Here is a 23,888-nt window from a genome sequence, read left to right as displayed (position 1 = left end):
TGCAGCGTGTCTTCATTCTGTCCTCAGGTTCCTTCACGGCATGTGATGGGTGGGGGAGGTAATATTGATGCAGTTTATTGGCTCTTCTTTTAGGAAGTTTCTCAGAACTCTTTCGATGGAGCTGTTGTTGACAGTGCTCTTCAGCTCGTAAACTTTCGTGTGTGTGTGACCGTTGCCAGAAAAATCCCTCCCACTTTCTGAGTTCAGGACTGCAGTTTATCTGTATCGGGATCTATAATGACCTTTGCTCTAACTGGCGTGGGATTTCAAAATATTTGTGGTTCGTGCGGGAGAATTTAAAGGTGTGTACCCACTGTGATACTGGAGGAGCCATGTCCAATTTCCACGTGTCCCTTCTTCTTGTACGCAGTGATGAGAGGTACCACCCTTCTCTAACTGGTATCCAGCTTTAAACGTATTTCTTCAGTTGACTGCAGCCAGGATGTCTAGAGATGATAACCAATGCTGGCCTGGATGCAGGAAATAAAAACACTTATTTGCTCTTAGTGTGGGTACAAGCTGGGGCAAGCTCTGTTGAAATCAGTGTGGAGGTGTCTCAAGAAGATGGGAAAAAAGATCTACCACGTGATGTTGCTCTACCCCCCTCAGGTTTCTACCCAAGGACTGGATGTCCTCCTGCCCAGATGACTGCCCATCCGTCCACAGTCATTGATCCTCTATTTGTGATAGCCAGGGAAGAAGAATAGTCAGGAACCGACGAATAAAAAAGAAAATGCAGTACATTTACTCAGCGGACTATTGCTCATGTGTTAAAAAGTAAATTTATGAAATTTTTAGGTAAATAGAGCTTGGAATGTTCATCCTAAGTAATCCAGATTGGAAAGACAAACATCTCATATTGTCTTTCATATGTAGATGGTAGCTTTGACTATTTAGATCAGTGTGTTACATTGGAGTAACTACAGAAGTCAGGAAACTCTAAGTGACCGTGGGGAGGGCAGATTTGAAGAGGGGGAGCTGGAATGCAGGTTTGGGACAAAGGAGGCAGGAAAACCATGAGCTAGGAGTGGTTAAATGATGTAGAGAATGGGAGGGTAGAGTGGGAGGAGGGAGGATGGGAAGGGTCCGTAACTCTAAGGAGTATAGAAATCTGCTAATAAAGACACTTTCTAAATACGCACAAGCACACGCATAAAAGGAAATTAAATGGTTTTACCCTATAACTTGGATGTTGCATCTCCCACACACCATAAGCTGTTAAATAAAAAGCCTGTCACCAGACATGATTATTTCTTTTCTGGTTGTTTCAGTGAGGTCCTATAGACCCTCCTCCAGGCATTTTAAGATCCTAACATTGCTCCCAGTTACCCTTCAGAGCTTGGTGGTAAGACAGTCTCCGCAGACACCACATACATCATCCATAGCACGCAGAGAGCTCAAGATGACACACACCAAAAAGCTTCATTCCTACTGGCTAGGATTCAGAGAGCTGGAGAGTCCTATGCAGGTTGCCCCGGAAGAAAAGTAATGCATACACTTGACCATATGTGAAGCCTAGGACTACAGTAAGGACTGGCCTGACAAGATACGGCCACTTGTGCCCCCGTGGAACAAAGATTATGTAGTAACCAACAACTTTCTGATTGGACTTGAAGCCAGGTTGAAGCTTTTTCAAACTCTAAATTAATTTGAAAACAAGTTGGAGTTCATGCCTGGTGCATTTAAGTGAGCCTAAAACCCATGACTGGCTATGCCCTTGTGGTGGTTTAAATGGAAGTGGTTCAAACCTATAGGCTCATATATTTGAGTTCTTGGTCTTCAGGTAGTGGTTGTTTGAGGAGGATTAGGAGGTGTAGCTTGTGGAACGTGTATCACTTGGGGCAGGCTTGAAGTTTTAAAGACTCATGCCATATTTGAATTAGCTCTCTCTGCTTTGTGTTGCTGCCTTCCTCAGTGTGGGCCAGAACAAAGACAAACGTGCAGTTCTGGAAAAGGTCAGTCTAGCCGATACCTTCCATCATGGTAACACACTCTCTGGGTTGAGGACATTTTTTAGGTAGGAAGTGGGTCCGCTTGGCTTCCCAGCCAGACCTCTGTCGCCCTTCTGAAAGGTCAGTTATCACTTGCTGTTCATAGAAAGTTTGAGGAAGCCTATTCTCTCTCTCTCTCTCTCTCTCTCTCTCTCTCTCTCTCTCTCTCTCACACACACACACACACACACACACACAATGCTTGGATGGCAAACAGGAAGGTCCTTTCAGTGCCACAGGCAAGCTACATTCACACTTCTACAGTTTAAAATAACTTCCTCCTTATCCATGTGAGTTTTATTTCAGGACCCTCGATGTGTTCCTGAAAGCACCCATGATATCCTGTCCTCCAGAGGACCTATAATAACCTGTGATAGGATTTAATTAATAAGGCAGTGTAAGAACTTTACAATAATAACACATAAAATAGCCAAGCGGTAGCAACATACTGTGATACATATTATGTAAACACACTCTCAAAATACCTTCCTGTACTGTGTTCACCTAATTTTCGATGATGGCTGACCGCAGGAAGCTGGAACCATAGAAAGAGGCCATGGGCTAGGGAAGGCTTCCCACTGAGTACATAAAGAGCTGTGAATTTTTCACAGGAGAAGGGCCCTGTGGTTTTGGAGTGAAAGGATTTCACACAAGGCAGGATGCTTCTCTGTGATTTCACAGTCTGAAGCCCTCCTGTTGCTGTCCCCTGGATCTTGGGGCAGCCCAGTGTCCTGATAAAAGTCCCTATCCCTCATAGGCTTGTGGGCGCATCTTCCTCTTTCAGCTGAATACTAAGTAGCACTTGACTAGCAAGCTCTAGCAACTTGCTGATACTCAGCTAGAGTAGAGTTAACTGCCTAAGAGTGGTTCTCCTGGGAAGATACTGTGTCTGTGTTTTCTTTCCTGGCTCAGAGGGCTCTGTTGAAGGCCAGTTTCTCACAAAGATCAGCATTGCTTTTCTGTTGTCATGATTTCTGTTCAAGTTTAGTGCACTTTACCGATGGTGACCATTACCCTATCCTGTCACAGTACAGCAAACGATACTCAGCTGAGATGCTGCCGACTGGTTTGCTGTTAGCTTAGAGGAGCACTCAGTTGACCTGCTAGCTCACTTCCCCTTTGACATCCCCCTCCCCCAGTTCCTCAGCGTGTTTTCTGTGTTCTCTGTACAAATTCATGCAGTGGTCATCTGGAGAACAACACTGACCTGCCCATACTACGTTGCAGCTGTTACAGGTGAAGGAGACAGGTTCCCCAGGCAGCTCTGGAGAGAAGATACAGGCATTCCCACCAGGTTAACTAAACCTTTTGGATTGGAAACTCTTGAAGATTCTACTCTGCTTCTAAGATGAAGTTTAGGACCTAGGGAAGTACATGAAAAAACTATGCCCTTGCCTGTTTACCTACTTCTCCACTTCCACTGCATTCTGAGTGACATGTTCAGGGACATTAGCTCATGTGGCTTCCTTGTGTGGCTTCTGTTGTCCTAGCTGTGCTTTCCTGCGTCTACGCTAAGCTCAACTGCTCTTCCTAATCTTACCTCCTGAAGGTGCTGTCCTTTAGATCATGACTGGAATAAGCCAAGAGTCCCTCCCTTGAGTTTTTCATAGCACGTATCCTTCAAATGTAATTGCTGATTTTCTGAGTGCCTGCCCAGGATGGCAGGCTGTGGTGGGACCCGGATGTTGGTGTTTTCTGTTTCAAGGACAGTTCCACTTCCAAAATACAGGTGCACTGTACGTGTGCTCTCTCTCTCTCTCTCTCTCTCTCTCTCTCTCTCTCTCTCTCTCTCTCCCTCTCTCTCTCCTCCCCTTCCCCACTCCACCCAGCTACAGCTACAGCACCCAGCACTGTCTTGACGCTAAACTCTCCCCAGCGTTGTTGTCTGTGATAAAGAGATGGATGTGGATCTGCTTATGCCACAGACTCCCTTGATTACTTTCCACGTCACAAATTGTGATTATTGTATTTATACCTGTAGTTCATAGCGATTCTCTCTGTTAGATCCTAAATTATGGATAAATCTGTTGTAGTTTCTTGGCAATCATCCATCGTTTTAAGTAATGCTAAAGCCATGTCCTCCGTCCGTCTAGGGCCACATAGGATACCATTCTGAGGAGTAGATCTTGTCCTATGAGATGGGAAAGGCTACAGGAGGATAAACTTTCAAACAGTATAATTGTGGAAAAGAAGGTAATGACTGAGATAAACTCGTGGTAGGGATCTTAAGATGTTTGATCACATCTCAGAGTATAGATTATTAGAGGAGAAATTAGAGAGCAAATGCCATTGTGGTCATGTGGAGAAAAATGAATTTGTGTATTGTTACACTGTGTGATGACAGAGGCAATGGGTAGGAATGACCACAGGCCCATTTCACGTAGATCTTCTCTTGGGTCGATCAGTGGAGAGACAGTTCACTGCTGAGTTCCTCTTCTGCAAGCTCTAGCTTCTCTGAAGCATGTTTCCTCAAATGCGCTGTAACTTCTAAATGTGGTGTGGAAGGCAGTCGGGACATGACAGAAGGGTCGGATGTGTTATTTTAGTGACCCAGGGAACATGGCAGGCACTCCTGTGTTCTCGCTGGATGCCCTGCGTGCACCAACAGTTTGCACCTATGACCTTTTTGATGGTCATATTCATTATATCTCTTTAGCCAAATGTTGATAAGTTCTCGTATTGAAAACATTGAAATTCCATTGTGTGCGTCTTTGAAGTGTACAGCACAGCACTGAGGGCTGTGTTCATGAATGTGGGCGGAGACACAGCAGCTCCTGGCTATCTCCAACTTAGCGCTTGATGGCCACTCCCCTACCTGCTCATCCTCCCCCCAGCCTCTGCTAGCTGCTGTTTGGCTCTCAGTTTCTGCAATTAAGATTATGTTTTAGATCCCATAGATGAGTGATTTTTAAGAAATTTTTTTCACGTGGCTCTTTCAGTCCTTCAGTGAGCATTTCTAAGAATGCCGGAGCTGTGAGATGGATGTCTGAGACCCATTGGCCACAGAGGTGAGCTCTCAGCACAAAGAATGGGTAGCAGTGGGAAGCAGAGAGCATCCCTGACCCTTTCTTTTGCTGGTCCTGTCTGCCGTGTTCCGCCATGCTATGTTGAGAACTTCAGATGGGAACATGCTGTTTGAGAGAATGTGAGGTGTGTAAGAATGGCTTCACAAAGATCTCAATGATTATGAACTTCTGTATTGATAGTAGAGGGAGACCACTGCCCATTACTATTGTCATGGTCATATCTGAAGAAAAATAGAAGAGACTGGACGTGTGGGGCAGGAGTGGAGTCTTTGCCCAAAGTACGCTGCCCTGGGTTTGACCTTCAGGCCAAAAATTAATAAAGAAGTTAATAGGGGTGAAGAGGAGACACTGTTTGGGTCTCAGGTAATGAAGAACAAATATCAGGTTGCCCTTCCAGTTGCCATGGAAGAGGGAGTTGGAAGTAGGTCCCTCGGCCCACTGTGCACTGTTCGTGCACAACCTAACGTCTCCCGGAAGTTGCATGACTAAGGCCAACCAGAGTTTCGTGTTTTAAATCCTGCCAACCTGACCTGGGCTCAGCTAGGCTAGACCCTTCCTCTGATCCACAGCCTAGTGTACAGACGGCCATGCCGTCACTTCCCAGCAATTACTGTGCACCTAGAGCATAATGTAAATGTATTCACTCCAGTCTCAGAACAGATGTAGGAGGAGAGGAAACAGACATTCTTAATTGCTGTGCTTGAAGTGAGAGAGCTATTACTGTGGAGTTAGTTAACTGACTCTCCCACAAATTTTAATTCAAATGCATAAGGGAGGTGGAGAACAAACCTTGTGGCGAAATTATACCTGTCATCTCCTGAGAGACTAATTAGACACACCTCAGAGCTGCCAGGTTAAGTCCCCCCGTGTTTTGTAGCAGATTACCCCTCTGGAGGATTCTTCTTGTTTGGGGAAATGGCTCTTTACTCGTTCCTGAGCAGTTAGGACCCACGCCCACCCTCTCTTGGTTTAAACGGCCTCTGTGTAAGACAGGCTTCATGAGTATCACCCAGAAGTTCAGTTAAATAATAATTTCAGTTAGGATGTATATTTCTCTTATTGGAAATGTGTAATGAAGTTTTATTGTATAAGCAATTTAGTGTTTCTTAAAAGTATGATTTGGTAAATTACTCATATATATAGAGAGATATATAGATATAGATATAAATATATTCCTAAATATAATCTTAAATATAAATGCCTGGGCCTCATTTGAATAATCAGTTCAGTTCATAGAATAAAAACGACTTGTTTCTTATGTTTATTCATTACTGTCTGAGGAATTGAGCAAAGTAGCTGCATCTGGATTAGTGTGTATGAGTGAGAAGGACTCCCGTCTTGGATGATTGGCCTTACTTCTGCTCCCCAACAGACACTCAGAGAGACCCCTGTAGGCTTCTGTCTCTAAGTGGTATAATGAAGTCTTCGACCAAGAGTATAGGTAATCACTGGCCTTTGCCAGCCGACACAAAGTGGCTGGTGTCTCACATCCTCCCTGCCCAGACCTACTCTGTTGTGGCTTCCCTTTCAGCATGGTTTCTGAGAGCCAGTAGAGAGTCCTCAGACGGCTGCTCCAGCTGATGGCTTTGTCCCCTCACCGGGTCTCTGCTTTGGTCTGCAGGCCTCATCACTGTGGAGCCAACATCTGGTTCGTGGTACCTTTCAGATCCTCTTGCTGCAAGAGGATACCCTTGGGTGTGGGCGGGGATCCCTACTGCCACATGTGAGGAGATGCTGTTAGACACACAGCCTGATGAACTGGAACATTGTATGTCCCCGGATTTTAAGCTAGAGTTAGTCCAGCCGCCCACAGCTGGGCATTGCAACAGAATTGCCTCGATATTGTTTCAGAATACAAAAGCCAGGGCTGGAACCTGACATGGTGGAATGGGTGTTACCTCAGTTTTCCAGCTCACCATTCTTGCACTATTGCCCCTCTTATGTTTACTTTTGGGTTATTTTTTTTCTTCTAGTTTATTAGGAGGGAGGTTGACATTATAAACTCCATTCCTTTTCTAATCTAGAGTCCAGCTTCATAGTTTCTCTTGAGTTTCCTGCTATCGCGACTCCTTATACTCCTTATATTTTCCCTCATATTTCTGTGTTTCGTCCGCTAGAGACAAAGTCCTTTCTATTTAATTTCACTTTTGACTCTTGGATGCATTCCCTTTGTTTTCTAAGTATTTGAGGTGGCTCAAGGCATCTTTCCGTTTTTGATTTCTAATTTAGTTGCGCCATGGTCAAAGACCACGCTTTTAACAACTGGAGTTTTGTGAAATTTAGTGAGGTTTGTGTCATGGCATGAACGACCTGTCTTGGTGTGCAATCCGAAAGAAAGCAGGGTCTGCTGTTATCTCAAGTGTTCCGTAGACGAGAGCAGTGCGAGCGTGGGTTAGATTGAGATTCTACACAGCTGGAGCTGTGCAGCCCCTGATGCAATCCTGCTCATGTGAGCGCTGGGAAAGGAAGAGGTTGATGCTGGTCACTGATACTTAGAGGAAGCAGCTCCCATCCGTCTTCAGCTTCCAGCTCTCGGCTGTTCCTGCCTTACTGGGTGACCTTCTGTGCTTTGTAGACTTGCGGGTGGAGACAGTGCTTCTTGGAATGCTCCTCCTGGAGCTAAGAGGATTCAGGGCAAGGCACTTAGTTCAAATCATGGCATTGATGAGGTGATAGGTTAATAGCTGTTGGTCATTACAGGAGGCCACTGAGGGCTTGCTTCTGTCTCACTACACATGTGTGAGGCCTGAGTTCCATCCTCATTACTAAGGTAAATAAATAAATAGAGACGCGGACAGATGGTTGAAATAGACAAGTACATGGAAATGAAATGAAAGAAAAAGTCTGTTACCAAGACCGAAAAGGTCCATGTCTCATAGAAACAGATGGTTGAAATAGACAAGTACATGGAAATGAAATGAAAGAAAAAGTCTGTTACCAAGACCGAAAAGATCCATGTCTCATAGAAACATGGGCCCATTATCTGGTGCTATGGTTGGTTGGCTTTCTCAGTGTTGTTCTTGCTGTGATCATGGTAACCATGATGCATGTAAGGTTTTTACTGCTGTATATCATTTGTGTGGAATAACAGGAATGATAAGCTTCACTATTTTCATGCATGTGCAATGCGCTTCCATCTTATCCCTCTCCTTCATGCCCCATTCCCTTCCCGCCTCCTGCTAGTGCTCCCTTCCCGAGACACTCCTTTTTCCTGTCATTCATACGTATACTTGTATAGTCTTCCCACATGGTAGGGAAAACACGGCTTTTGTGCTTCTTGTCCTTCAGACTGTCCTGGTTTGAATGAATGAATTCATAGAGTCTCAGACATTTAAACACTTGATTCCCTGTTGGTGGTGCCCTCTGGGGAACCTTAGGAGGTACAGCCTTGCTGGAGGAAGAATGTCACTGGGGACAGGCTCTGGGGTTTCAGAACCCTGCTTCCTGCTTGTGGTTGGGGATGTGAGCTCTCAGCTCGATACTCCAGTTATCACTTATAATTGCTGCCCCTTCTGCCCACTGCGATGGTGATGGACATCTGTCCTCCTGGAACAGGAAGCCCCAAATAAACCATCCCTTCTATAGGTTGCCTTGGTCATGGGGTTTGTCAAAGCAATAGAAAAGTAAATAAAGCATAAAGTCTGGTCTTTTACACTTAACATGCTCTATGGTTTCGTCTATTTCCTTGCAAAGGACATAAATTTATTCTTATTTACGGATAAAAAAAAAACTTTTGTGTAGATACCCTGTTTTTTTTTTTTTTTTTTTTTTTTTTTTCTCCATACATCTGTCGATGGGCATCCAGGATGAGCCCATTTCTATCTACCATGAATACGGCGGCAGGAAACCCAGACAGACAGGTATATCTGCGGTAGAATATTTTTGGGTCCTTTGGGTGGGCACCCAGGACTGGCATAGCTAGATCAAACCTGTATCCCTTAGTTAGTTTTTCAGCAGCCTCCATACTGATTTCCACGGTAACTGCTAATTTATTCTATCAGTAGTGGGTAAGAATCCAGTTTCTTTCTCCCAGATGACGATCCCCAGGGTCGGCATTACTCCCTGAGAGTACTTTCTTCTGAGTTCCTTAATTCGTTTCATCAAATCTTCCTGATATCTGCAAGGTACCTGGCCCTGCTGTGTGGTCTGTGGCCCACGCTACAATCCTGGTTGTTCTGGACTATGTGTTCAACAAGGAGCAGACCGAGCAGAGAAGTGGGTGGTACGTTGTTCACCATTGTAAGGAAGGAAGCTAAAATCCGACAGTGTATGTATGATTTAGAGTGAGACTTGGGTGCAGTGGCCCAGGAGATGTCTTGATACCGTTCTCCCAGGAATTCAGTGGAAACCAGAATCTGATTAGCAGCCTTTCCTCTCTGGCCTCTGCCTTCAGTCTGCCCTTCCCTGTCCTGCTGCCTAAAATTTAGCCTGTAAAGTATTTTCCATTTGTTTGTTCCCCTGCGGTTGTCCAGTCTTTGTTCATGTCTACTGCCGCCTCTGCCCCAGTTAGCAGCTTTGAGATCCCGACTCTAAAGTCCTTCCTTGGGAAAGCCTTTCCCCAGGCTGTGTACCCTATGTGGGCCAAGACCAGGCCTGGGCTCGCTCCTTCTAAAGAAATGTGTCTGAACAGAGAATTAATGCATAAATAACTAAAAAATAAGGAGCCAAGAAAGCAAGTGACCCATTCAAAATAAGGGCTTCAGAATCTGAACAGAGAGTTCTTGAATGAAGAAATAAAAGGGGCCGAGAAATGTATCAAAAAGTGTACACTCTCCTTCGCAATTAGGGAGTGCAAAATAAAAGGATTTTGAGGTTTCTTCTTACTTCAGTCAGAATGGCAACTATCAAGAGAGCAACAGACAGTAAATCCTGGTGAGGATATGGGGAGAAGGGAGCCCTCATTTGCTGTCGGTGGGGTTCAAAACTGGGGCAGCCACTATGGGAATCATTGTGGAGAATTTTCAAAAAGCTAAAAATAAATCTATCATATAAGCCAGCTGTACGACTCTGACTCATGCCCAAAGGACTCAACACCCTACTTCACAGATACTTGCTCAGCCATGTTCCTTGATGCTCTATTCGCAACAACCAGACCATGGAAACAGGATTGCGGGAGAGGCAAACAACCAACCAGTCCTACTTAGCTGTTGCACGTATGAACTACCATGATGTCCACCATGGCGTAATAATAATCCTAAGGGTACAGTAGTGGGACTCATATCTAGGTTATAAGTGACAGATCTCTAACTGTATCAGGGTCCACTTAACAAGAGGACAACCATGCCTAGTGCTGGAAACCGGGCCAACTACCTGGAGTTGTGAGATCTTGGACTTAGAGGAGAGACTACAGCCATGACTTTATTTTTTTTTTTTTCTAATTGAAAGAATAAGTGTAAAGGAAAGAGAACTTTCCTTTTTTTTCCTTTTTTTTATTAATTAATTTATTTAATTATTAAAGATTTCTGCCTCTTCCCCGCCACCACCTCCCATTCCCTCCCCCTCCCCCAATCAAGTCTTCCTTCCTCCTCAGCCCAAAGAGCAAGCAGGTTTCTCTGCCCTGTGGGAGGTCCAAGGACCACCCACCTCCATCCAGGTCTATTAAAGTGAGCATCCAAACTACCTGGGCTCCCACAAAGCCATTACGTGCAATAGGATCAAGAACCCATTGCCATTGTTCTTCAGTTCTCAGTAGTCCTCATTGTCCATTATGTTCAGCGAGACCGGTTTTGTCCCATGCTTTTTCAGTCCCCGGCCAGCTGGCCTTGGTGAGAGATGCAGGGCTGGTTCAACATACGCAAATCTATCAATGTAATCAGCCATGACTTTATTAAACCAGCATAATTCCTCACTGGGTTCTAAATATTTACCCTCCTATCACAGATACATGTAACTTTCAATCCCCACCAGTGAAACCTCCCTGCAGTAGACGGAGATGGTAACTGAAAATCACAACTTGTCAAAATGCAGAGAAATTGTGACCATGGGGTACCCAGCTCTAATTTGTCCATCCACAGCCCAACTCCTGCCCTTGAGGCCGGGGGACATCAGGGAAGAGGGAGTGGACAGACTATACTAAGACCAGGAAAAGTGCTGTGAGATTATGGTTCTGAGAAATGGCAGGGAAGCTTTACCCATGGTGCCTCAGCAACGTGGCTGTCTGAACAAGCCCCCCCCCAAAGGACAGTATCAGTAAATGTGCTGACAGGGAAGAGAAAAGCCTCAGGGTCCGTCACTCATGGAAAGGACCTTAGGAACTAAGGAATGTAGAGAACGCTGAGAGTAGGGAAAGGCTTTTCCAGGGATAAGCTAGGTTGGTTATCCAATACAGAGTGTTCAGCCGCCCCCCGAATCATATACCTACAGGTGTGTGTGTGTGTGTAACAATAACAAAGAGAAAGAGATCATGAGCTTGAGACGGAGCATGGAGAGTATACTGTATACAGTACAGAAAAGGTTGGAAAAGGAAAGTGACATAATTTTATTTTAATTTAAAAATTGAAAAGGGAAAAAGAAATGGACCTGCGGTCTCTAGAAGATGACCACACAATCCAAACTATTTCTGTAAGACAAAACAAACAAACAAACAAAAAAAAACAAAAACAAAACAACAACAACAAAAAAACCCAACCAAACAACAAAAAAACAACAACAACAAAGTTTCCCTTCTGTGGAAAAGTCCATAGCTGTGCCAACCTGGGCAGAGAAACCCACTCAGCAACGGTCCTGCTAGACCTCTCTTCCTAACACACAGAGGGGTCGCCATGCCGCATCCTGAGTGGTCAGAGCTAGCCTTCCCATTCTTACGCGATTGCCTGGCTCGGGAAGCGCGGCTTATGTGTAAAGAGTAACTTTTGAGGACAGGAAGCAACCTTTAGTGAACACTTTAATCTTAGAAAAATGCTGACTTGGGGAGGGATTTTTGACAGATGGCCTCTTTAAAGATTGATCAAAATTCCTTTGTCCCATTTAGCCCATTGATAGAAAAGACGGTGCTCTTTGCTTCTGTTTCTTACACACTCCTTCCGCCCTGGCATGAGGTGGTAGGTCCTTGTCAACTTGCTTGCCTAGCATAACCCTCCTGTTGCACGTCATTTTCATGCTCCACTGGAGCCAGATACTCTCCCCAGCAGCCCAAAAGGTCCACATTTGCAGGGTGAGTCCCTTGCTCTCTGGGGGCAGAGGTAGGCCTGCAGCTAGGAAACTTGCCTGTCCTGGAGGTGATGGCTCTTACTAAGATTCACCCACAAGGTTCCCACAGATCTCAAGGGGATATGGCCTGGGTATCTGACCTCAGAAGGGTAGGGAGGGCCTCTCCAGCAGCCAGGGTGCAAGTTTTGGGTTTCTAAAAGTCAGTCATAGGGCACTGTCCTATTTCCTCAGTCTCTGTTGTTCCTAGATCATCTTTCTGGCTATTTCTTTTCTGGTCAAAGATTCCTCAGAACCATGTACACTTCCTGAGTTTGGGATGTGAGTTGTGTCTCCAGCGTAGGACAGTCCAGTTCTGAATGCTTGAATCATTTGTGTGCTGAATCCACTGAGTGCAGAACAGAGATTTTATTTTTAAAATTGCATTTATACAATGCATGTACAGGTGTCAAAAATAAATCTTATAGAGCTGTTTCCTAAGCAATGCAGTGCAGAAGCCGTTTCTACAGCACTCCACTGCATCGGTAACAGAACCCACCCAGAGAGCCTGTATGAAAGGTGGGTGTAGCTTGGTGGCAGAGAACTTTGCTGGCATGTGGGAGACCCTGTTTTCCATCCTCAGCGCCAGAAAGACAGAACAAAAACCACCTTCCTGTCTGAGTATTGTTTAGGTTGCCTGGGGCTTCTGTTCCTGTCAACCAGTTTCCCTGGGACCCCGAGAGAGGACTGTGAAAACAGCCTCCAAACAGCCTCCTACTGCATCACAAGCCCCGGAACAGGGTGGGCTTTGGGAGGAAGGACATTTCAAGGCTGCAGAAGGACTACGGGGAAAACAAACACAGTTAAAATCTAGACCAATTGCGTAAAGTGCTTCCTACTTTCTTAGCAGCCTACTTGCCAATTTGGGTCTATTTCTGTCTAGTTCTCAAGCAAGGTATGAAAATGCCCGGGATGGCTGTGCCTCCGCTTTTCTCCAGTTTTGTTAGTGCTCGTATCATTGCATCGGGCCTTTGGAAGGCTTGCTGCTAGGCTTATGCATTTAGGGCTCTTACGCCCTCTTGACTAACTGGCTGCTTTGTCAGGATCAATTGAATATCTTCAACCCTGGTAGTACTCTGTTGCATTTTGAGCTATCCCTCCAGCTTTCCTGGCGCTGGTGTTGGGGTGGGGCAGGCCTTCCATTTCCATTACTTCTAATGTACATTGGCTGCTCTGTTTATGCTTTATTTCTGGTAGGGGTTTAGGAGGTGAGGCTTGCGTTTGTTTTGCTCTTCCAAGCAGTCTGCTTTTATCTGTTGCCTGAGATGGTTGGTGTGAACTTAAGCCTATGGTTTTCTTCTGTTTTCCATTCTCTTTCTCTTTCTGTTTACCTTCCTCTTTTGTGGTTCTGCTTACTTATATATTTTTATGAGTGTTAATCCATGATTTTATTATGTTAAAAGTTTACTGTGTACTGTAATTTGTCCTTGGGCAATATATCAGTTCATTGAGTGTAAATTCAAGAGAATTTTTCATCCTGTTAGAACATCTGTGTTGTGTTCTTATTATTTTCATTCAAATAGACATGATCTGTTTAAGGATACGTCACTGCCATCTTTGTAATGATTAGTATTTCTTTTCTTAAAATGTGTTCAGTTTGTTGTATTTTATTAAAATAACACTTTATTTTTTATTCTCTGGTAATTCCGTACATTATCACGATGCATCTTGATCCTGTCCATCTCCCACACCCTCCAACTCTCCCCAGAGACCCCATTCCTATCCTGTGTGGTAGTTAGTTTTTATCTACTTGACACAAGCTAGCGTCATCTGAGAAGAGGGAACCTCCGTTGAGAGAATGTTCCAATCAGATTGGTCTGTAAGCATGTCTGTAGGGTATTTTCTTGATGAACGATTCAGATGGGAGAAACCAGCTCACTGTGGCCTGTGCTACCCCTAGACATTGGCCCAAGACTGTATAAGAAAGTCAGCTGGCCATGATCCTGAGAGCAAGACAGGAAGCAGTGTTCCTCCATGATCTCGTGTCAGTTCCTGTCCGCAGGTTCCTGACCCCTTCAGTAACCACTGGGTCTCACAAAGCGTGAGCTAAATAACACTTCTCCTCCTCCCCAGGTTGCTTTTGCCATGTTCATCACAGGAATAAGGAAGCAAACCTCCTCCAAACTTGGGTCTTCACTAACATATTCTGTTCTTTCATAATGTCATACACGAACACTGCATGTTTTGGTTCATCTTCACCTAGCCTCTTTCCCTTATATTTTACCCCTCCAAACCCCCTTCTTTCTCTAAAGCTCATTCCCCTACTTGTTGGCTTTGATTTATTTAGTATCCACCAGAGTCGAAACAGGGCTATTCTGAGTGTAGATCTCACCGTAAGAGCCTTGTAGGTTCACCACTGGGACAACTAGACACCGTACTTCCCCTTACCACAGAAAGGGAAGAGACCATCAGTGGATTGGCGTTGTGTGGTAGGGCCCCTTGAGGCTGTTTGTCTTCATCTCTCAATGCTAGGAGGGCCTGGTTTCTGAGGACCCAGTGACACTATGCAGAACTGTTAGGAGGTTGAGGTTCCCATGTCTGTATCCTGTTTATAAGATCATACTTCATGAGCGCTCTCTCCCTATTCTTTAGCTCTTAGACTCATCCAGCACCCTTTGTTGTAATGTTCTCTGAATCTTAAGGTGGTAGGTAGTATAAGTATCTTGTCTAGGACTGAGCCCTCAAGAGTCCTCCATCCTTCAGTTCTTGTTCAGCCCAAGATTTCTTCATTTGTCTCTGTTGATTTCAGGAAGAGGCTTCTCTGTTCATGCCTGAGCACACTGTTTGTATGAGGTTATAAAGAGAGATAGTTAAGGAGTGACATAATGCTATATCAATGCCTCTAAGCAACCACATAAACGTCCACCGTCCACCAAGGCCCAGGACCTCTATAATCACAGACTTTGAATTAGATTTAGTTTTAGGTATGGGCATTTATCTTATAGAGCAAACCCCAAATTAAATTAGGGAGTATCTGGTCCCCTCATATATCATGCCACTGTCAGGTCAGTGGGCACATCTGTCTGGCAGGTGGGTTCTATAATTCTTAAACTTCCATCCGGGTTAGATTGTCAGTGTCGTTACCTCACCATAGCCTGCATAGCACGATTTGGCATCCTGAAAACCAACCAGTTTGGAGAAATCTCCTGGTACGGCTCCAGTGTGATTTTTCTACATCTTTTATTCCTAGTATGTGGTGTCTGCAGCAGTAGGGTCTTAGGACTTGGTATGGTGGGTAACTGGGAGAAATCGCAAGAGTTTGTGTTTGGCCTCTAGATCAATATATGTCTTTTGTAATTTTCCTTTGCCTAAAGGATTTCCTGTAAATTTCTCTTTTAGAACATAACTTTCAGTAATGAATTCTTTTAGTGCCTATATGTCTGAAATGTTTTTTTTTTATTTTTGTCTTCCTTTTTATATTTATTATTTAAAATATAAATGATAAGCTATAAAATTCATTCTACTGAAGTGGATGGTCCAATGCTTTTATTATATTTATAAAGTTATTCGGCCAATATTTAAATTTAGAGCATTTTTGTCATCTCCAAAGGAAGGACGTTTTCCCATCGTCCTTTGTCTCCCAGAACCCTAGGTAATCAAGCAAGTGTCATTTCTGTTCTGTGGAGCACTATTACTCATTTTGCAGATGATGGAATCAGAGTGTTTGGGCTTTTTACCTCTAGAGTTTCCAAGTTTCATCTTGTCCTGGTTAGTATTTCATCATCTTGACACAAGCTAGAATTATCTAGGAAGAAGGTCTTCAAGTGAGAAAATGCCTCCATCACATTGGATGGCTGCAAGTCAGCATGGCAGGTTTCTGATTGATGATGATGTGGGGGAACCCAGTCTGCTCTGGGCGGTGCCACACCTGGCAGTTGATCCTGAGTGTGTAAGAAAGCAAGGTGAATGGGTCGTGAGGAACAAGTCAGTAAGCAACATCCCTCCATGGTCCCTGCTTCCGTTCCAGTCTTCAGGTTTTAATTTTCAGTTCTTCCTGCCTTCATCAGACTTCCCCTGATGAGGGACTGTTATCTGAAAGCCAGATAGACACCTTCTTCCCCAGGTTCCTTTTGGTTTAGACAAACCAGAACACATTTCATTCATAAGTCGCTTGCATCCATAGCTCATTCATTTTATTGTTTGGATTTCCGTCTGATGATCAGTTGTGGGGATATGTTGTATCTCTGGTTTTCTGTTGAGTTCAATGATAGAAAGTAAAGCGTCAATATCTCTATGTATTATTATGGAACTAGAGAGGCACTTACATACCAGTCAGTTTCTATGCTGTGCTTTATCTAAGAGTCTTTCAGATTTGCCTTCTTGTCTTTTTGCTGAATCTCCATTGTTCCTGATGATGTGTGGGTCAACCGTGTAACTGCAATTTCCTTTTCTGAAATATTTATTTTATTTTTATGTGCATTGATGTTTTTGCCATGGATGTTGGGTCCCCTGAAACTGAAGTTATAGACAGGTGTGAGCTGCCATGTGGATTCTGGGAACTGTTCCCTTTTGCTGCTTTCAAGAGCTTTCTTTTACCTTTGAGTTTCAGCAGTTTGGCTCTCTTGCATCTTATCCATTTCTTTGTATCAACTTTCTTGGGATTCCTTAACATTATTGAATGTAGGGAGTGGAGAGAGAGATGTGTCAGCCATGAAGAGCGAGCTCTTTCTTTCTTTCCAGAGGAACCCAGTTCGGTTGCTATCAGCCCTGTCACAGCAGCTCAGAACTGTAACTCCAGCTCTAGGGATCTGACATCCATTGCCCACTGGCACACGTGCTGTGCACACTCCCTGGGGTAACAGAGGCTGGAAAGTTTGGAGCCAGCCTGGCTTTCCTAACTAGTGCCAGGCTCGTCGGGGCTTACGGTGGTACACTGTCTTAAACAATCAAAAAATGCCAAAACAAAGCAAAGAATAACTTCATGTGAAGATACTTTATTTAATGTCAGGATGTACACAGATGCAAGCCTGTTCTACTTTGTTGGAAGATCAGAGAGTTTGAGTTTATTTTTGTACTTTCAGAGTTGCTGACAGCAGGTGTGGCTACTAAACAAGAGATCCCGATCTAGGGTGTGGTTACTTGGTGTTTTGGACATTAAGATGGCCCATTGACCAAAGGTCAGAGAATTTAAACACACTCCTGTGCTCCTTCATTTAAAATAGGAGGTTTGACTTAGTGGCTGCCTGCAGGATACTTGGTCTAGGGTGCGTTCACTGCCCCAAACATTATATGCTTTGCTTAGGAAATAATTCCTTGATATCTCAAGTATTGAAGCAAATAACTGTTCTGGTTGTCCTTTGTATCATGTTAAAGCAGTCTTTGGCCTTCTTCCTCCCTTTTGTGTTGGGGTATAAAAGTGTATGGAAAGTTAAACACCTAACAAGTAAACTCAGAACTCAGAACTCAAATTTCAACATTCAGGATCTGCTGAATTCCCTTCCTGATACTATCCTGTGTGCTGTGGAACAATGGTTTTACCCTGTAAAGATTTGTTTCTTGTACTTGTTTAATAAATACTGATTGGCCAGTAACCAGGCAGGAAGTAGAGGTGGGGCAATAGGAACAGGAGAATTCTGGGGAGAGGAAAGTCTCGGTCTATGGTCTTCACCCAGTTGCAGAGGAAGCAAGATGTGACTGCCTCGCCTAAAAAGGTACCAAGCCACGTGACTAACATAGACAAGAATTATGGGCTAATGTAAGTTAAAAGAGTTCATAAGAAGCCTGAGCTAATAGACCAACCAGTTTATAATTAACATAGATCTCTGTGTGTTTCTTTGGGGCTGAACGGCTGTGGGATGGGGCGGGACAGAAATCTCTGTCAACACCTGCATCTCTGTATTTCTTTCTTATCTCTGTTCCTCCTACCTGACATTTCTAATAATCATGCCTCTACCCTGGAACGTACGAACTTGTCATGGCTGGATCGCAGTAGACATCATCCTAAAATATGCATTTTTCTGTCCCTTTCACTCTTCTTTCTTGTATACCCACACTGCACAAGTCACATGCACACTTGCACACACTCATCTCCATGAATGTAGCTCAGAAAGGTGAATGCTGCCTTCATTTAATTCATTTGGAATTCTTGCACATTTTTTGATATTTGATGCTTAGGTAATATGTTATAATAGCTCAATACTATTTTTTCAGCCTTTACATATTCATGTCTTTCTTTTTCTGCCTTCTCTGTGTGTATATATATATATATGTGTGTGTGTGTGTGTGTGTGTGTGTGTGTATGTAAATTATAAATATATATATAATGTTTTACTTTTTAAACTTTTTATTCTTTATGGATTTCACATCATGCATTCTGGTCCCATTCAAATCCCTATCTCTTTTTATCTACCCTCTGCCCTTGCAACTTTTCTACACAAATAAAACAAAATATAGTTTAAAAGAAAAGAAAAAGATCTTGTCATGGACGCTGTAGTATGCCACAGTGAGTCACACAGTGTACCCTTCAGTCCATACATCGGTACTTGCAAGTCATTTGTTGAGTCAGTGATCTGGTTTGAGGCCTCTGGCTTCTTCTGAGCCCTCAGTGAGACTCCTTTTGCATATCCCACTGTTTCCCTGTGTCATGGAGATCCCGTAGCGTTGGATATGTAGGACTGAACCCTCCACATGTTCCAGCAGTACATAGATGGGGTGGATGCATAGCCCTGGGTCGGGGTGGTAACTGGGTTGGTTGGCCCTGAAGCTCTCTCTCATTCTCACCACAAGGGCAGACTCTGAAGCACTGTGTTGGCTACGCAGCAGGCAGCAAGGGCGGGGCTGCTTCTCCTGCTCTCAAGCCCTTGGGAGGGACTCACTGGTATCTACACCACCAGGACAACTCCATTTTGTGGCATAGGAGAGGGGCGGGGGCCACTCTCCGAGGGCTGCAGCTGATGTGAGACAGGGGCAGCTCTCCAAGTCGCATGCCCCGAGCCTCGCTCTCCCTCCTACCACAGACATTGAGGGGAAAGGCGGGGTTTCTTTCACACCAACATCTGGCAGATGTGGGGGCATGGTGAGCTCTTCTGCTGTGCTGCCCAGGTGAGGTGCAGGGCCAGCTCTCCTGAATGCTGCATCTGGTGAGGGCCAGGTAGATCTTCCACTCTCATAACCCAGGGGCCAGCTCTCCTGCTTGCCATAAGTGGCAAGTGGTGAGGGGTTGGGGGGGGGGTGTCTCTTCCTCACTCATGCTGCCTTAAGGCAGACAAGTAGTGGGGCCAGCTCTTCCACGTTCACACCCTAGGGACCTAGTGAGCAGGAAGGCTTACCTGCATCCCTGCTTAGGTCAGCTCTGCTGCCTTCACTAGGCAAGGTGCAGGACCCTCTCTCCCAAGTGCTGCAGCTTGTGAGGGGCAGGGCCAGATCTCCTGCTCACTTGACTTTGGGGGAAACTTTCCTGCCTGCATCAGGGGGTAGGGGGTTAGGGGCACCTCTTGTTTATATTGCAATGGCTTATCTAACTAATAGAGAAATCTCAGCCATGTAGGCAAACTCCAGAGTCACTATTTGGACCTTCTGCCTTGATTTTTGTCTTTGGCCTCACTCTCGGGTGGCTCTTGCCCGGGACATGAACTACTTTATTGGTCAGTTATTCTCCTCAAATCTTAACTATTTGGATTTACTTTTTTTAATTCCTGGCTATCTATGTCACCAGCAAGGTGCTGCCAGCGTTCGGGAATCTCACACTGTGTTCGTCATTTATCTGTGGATTGTTAGCTTAATTATTTCCCATAGTCCCAGGAAGTTGAAGCTTTGGTCCCACACAGATGGCCATAGATGGAGATGGTTTCTTTAATTCAAGCCTTGACTCCTTGGGAATTGCTGCTCTTTATCGTACAGCCAGTGCTCATCCATGGCGTGTTAAATGTTTGTGTTTAGTGACATTTCTGATCTTTGTGGAAGCATCCGTTTATAGCTTGGGGAATGTTTTCGGTGCGCCTCGTGTTTCTCTGATAGCTCCCGAGCAGTTTGGTTCAGGCACACAGAACGTCTGGTGTCCTGAGATGACACTGTGATTCCAGGGGGGTGCTTTGTGACTGCCCCTCTCCCTTGGTTTCTCTCTGATAACCTTCTATCACTCTCTACTCTTTGTTATTGGTACCAGAAAGCTAAGAGTGAGCTTGGATTGATTACTCTCCTCTGAGATAGCGCATGCGACGTAGATAACTACCGCTTCAGTAGCCTTGCTCCCAATTCCAGGATTTGTGTTGATCTGCTTTTGCTTCCCAGTTCTTTCTGGCCTGTGTCTCCATCTGGTTGGTGGGTTCATTTCCTCACTGTGCTTCTTCTGCTCAGTCATGTGTTCAGTTTTTGCTTGTTTGTTTTGTTTTATTTTCAGACACTGTGATTTTTTTCTTGTTGACAATTGATATTATTATATTCCTATAAATATTCTGGAATGCATTGTGTACTATAGTTAAGTTCATCAGAAGGATTGTAAACCTTTGAATTCTGTCTTTGAGCTTTGTTGGGCGATTTCGTTGCTTCAGCACTTCTGGATTCAAGTCAGTCTGGCTCTTAGCAAGGGTGGGTATTCCTTGTCACGTGGGCACACTGGGTGCCACCATATAGTCTTCGCTGGTTTTCAAAACTCTCCTCACACACAGTCTGTGATTCCCTAAGAGGGGTACTTTTTGGATCCCAACAGTCCCTTGGCAGTCTGTGCGCTTTGAACTCTTGTAGTGTTGGTCTGTTTGGACCCTGAGCTTCGTGTCCAACTCAGAGGCTCACCCCCTGCCTGGGTGACTTGCCATGACTCAGATGGTGTAGGGCCAGGGCTCCTTTTCACCTCTTTCTGTTCTCAGTGGTCACTGTTTTGGGATGTTTCACACCTTGTGTCTTGAGAGCCATTGTTTCAGTATTTTATTAGGGTTTTGAGCATTTCAAGTGAGACCAGTTCCTGTTGTACTGTCTCAGGTGGGGTTTGCAGCTGTTGTCGGTTGGTTTTAAATCTCTTCTAGCCACTGGATGGAGTAGCTAGGGATGAATGCAATTCCTTTTAGCCACTCTCTTTTTAGGGTTTTCTTCATAAAGCCTATTTGTTGCAAGGCAGGGGTGGGTGAGTGCTGGCCGGACATACAGCCACACCCACTTTGGATTGACATTTGGCCTCTTACATCTCCGGAGTAGCACCGAGAACAGTAAAGGTGCAGCCTCCCTTGCAGTCTGCTTATACCAGGGCAGGTGCAGTCATTGGCATCCGATTGAGGAAGGAAGGTGGAAGGGGGTTTTTGTTGAAGAGAGATATCCATGCTCAGCCTTTTAGGATATGGTCAATGCAAAGACTCTTATTTGGGGCTGTTTGGTTGTTATTTTTTCATGTGTGAACTTTACTTAGGTGTGATGAGACACAGGAGATAATTTATTTTTAACCATAGGAGGTCTCTTCCAGCTTACAATGATCTAGGTTCACTAGTCCATGATCATACAGGGACAGGCCTTTGAAGCCTCTGGTAGGAGAACTGTATAGGTATGGTGAACAGTGTGTAACACAGTTAAGGCCCGTGCATGTCATGCCAGGCCAGGCAGCAAAGAGAGTGGAGAGTCTGTGGTGTCACAGCCCCATGTCACCAACCACACAACAACAGCCCACTCAGTAGGTTCCACCTCTGGAAAGTTCTGACTTCTCCAATTAGGCTACGGGCTGGGAACTAAACCTTAACACATGGGCTTTGAGGATTCATCAGATCCAACGGTAGCATTGACAGATGGTCAATGCTATATCATGATTATTGTAGGAATATAGGAAAATTTAAGTGATTTCACATTAGATGTCGTTTTTATCTTTACCAGTGGTAACAGTGAGAGTTTCAACTTTTAAAGCCATGTGTAAGCCTAATCTTCCAGCAACAAGTGTGCCTGCAAAATAATATTGTTGTCAGATATCACAAACACTTCAGACATTCTATCCCGTAACCAGACCAGTAATACAGCGTGCTGGAGGCCCCTGCCTGTTGCAAACACTTGGTGATATTGACTGCCATGGCGTGTTGGGACATAGAAAATGTTCAGTGTCTCCATGTCCAGAAGACCATTCTGATCTCAGACATCTACAGAAACTTCAGGAATAGGAGGAGTGAGGCAGTGTGTTTAAACTCTCCTCTCCCTCAGCGTTTAAATTGGTATTTTAATGAAGCAATCTGCTTTGAGGGCAATGTTCCATGTTTTGGTACTTGTTGTGTTTTTATTTTGAAAGATACTACTCTGTAGGCAATGGAGTACACTGAGTGGGAGACCTCAGGCCCCACTCAGGGTTAGTGTGAAGATTTTCTCCTTCTTTCGAGCTCCTCTTATTTTTGATAACTACAATGAAACTACAACCCTTCATACCCTTCCTTCCCTCTTACCACACAATTATTGTTTCATTGACATTCAACTGTCATGCAGTATCTCAAATCTGCAATTGGGTTGGTTTGTATTTCTTGATGGCTGCATGTGTGTTTGGCTTTACGTCATGATGAGCCACACCCGTGCGTCAAGGGTTCAGCCACATCTGACCTTTTTATTAGTTACTTGTCGGGAGAACTAAGCCACCTCAGGATTTCATGGTTTGTGAGTGGTGCTTTCATGGGCCAACAGTGAGCGGTCAGATGGGCACTCTGTGCAGAAGAGTTAGAGGCTCTGTGGGACGCTGGGCAGACAGTTGTGTTTCTCTCTCCACCACAAACCAGCTTTGCTTGTTTCTAGGCTCAGTGGTGCTGTTCACCATCGCCTAATGTGTGGTATCTTGATAGCCTCGGTTTTAGGTATATTTTTTTTTCCTGAATTTTAATGGTTTTGCCAAAGTTAATTGCAGTTGCTCTTACTCCAGGTAGGAGAAGTACTGCCCCATCTGGGTTAGCTGTCTTAGCCGCTAACATCTCTGCAGGCTTACAAATGAGATTGGACTGCTTCCAGTCATGTGCCTTAAGCTGGCTTTGGCTCATTCACACAGTAGTAGCAGGGGGCTCAGATAAGACCAGTAACTCTGGTTCAGGAGTCGCTCCTGCATTTCTTTCTCATGTAGATTCATCCTTGTAGGTAGAGGTTTTGACTAATTTCACTCTACTAGAGAAGCTTTTCCTAGTCTGATTTGGACAAGAATAATTATTTGCTGCATAGGATAGAAACTTCCACAAGGTTGTCTTGCTCTGGATCCTTCCAGCAGCTGGGCACGGGAATGACCATCTGCCCCAAAACGCCAGTGCTTCAGTCTCATTTCCAGATCTAAAGCACAAGCCCCACGAAGCAGCAAAACCGTGAAAGGGAATTCAGATCTTTGTTCTCCTTGGAGCGACTCTGGCCTGGAGCAGTTTTGTGGACTTTATCTGTAGGTTTCTTTTCCAAGGGGAAAGTTATAGCAAAAGTCTGCATGCCTCATTTGGAAAGAAATGCAAACCATCTCTAAATATGTCGTAGCTGTCTTCACAGATGACTTTGGTAGCAAATTCGAGTTAGGGTCAAATGTTGTGAATATATAGGTCATGTAAAGATAACCCAGAAAAATAGTTATAGACCTTATGTTACTGTATGCTGTGTGATATAACAATACAAATATACGCTAGTTCCATAGATAGTTACCAATAGTTATATATAAATGTTAATTTCATGTTACTTAAAAAAAAACAAAATTTCGCTTAGGATCAGGGTTGTAAATGTGTGTGCTGAGTTCCTAAAATACATTACAACCAAACCACTGAAGGTTTAG

At 44.4% G+C, this 23,888-nt stretch overlaps 1 protein-coding gene across 1 annotated transcript in view; it reads left to right on the top strand.

Annotated features, from left to right (window-relative positions):
* Positions 1 to 23,888, top strand: part of Gabrg3 (gamma-aminobutyric acid type A receptor subunit gamma3) — a 487,421-nt gene that overhangs the window by 5,709 nt on the left and 457,824 nt on the right. The window lies entirely within an intron of this gene.

This window comes from Chionomys nivalis, chromosome 23 (genome assembly GCF_950005125.1).
Source record: "Chionomys nivalis chromosome 23, mChiNiv1.1, whole genome shotgun sequence".
Taxonomy (NCBI): Eukaryota; Metazoa; Chordata; class Mammalia; order Rodentia; family Cricetidae; genus Chionomys; species Chionomys nivalis.
Note: the sequence above shows the minus strand (reverse complement) of the source record. Positions and strands in the feature narration are given on the sequence as shown.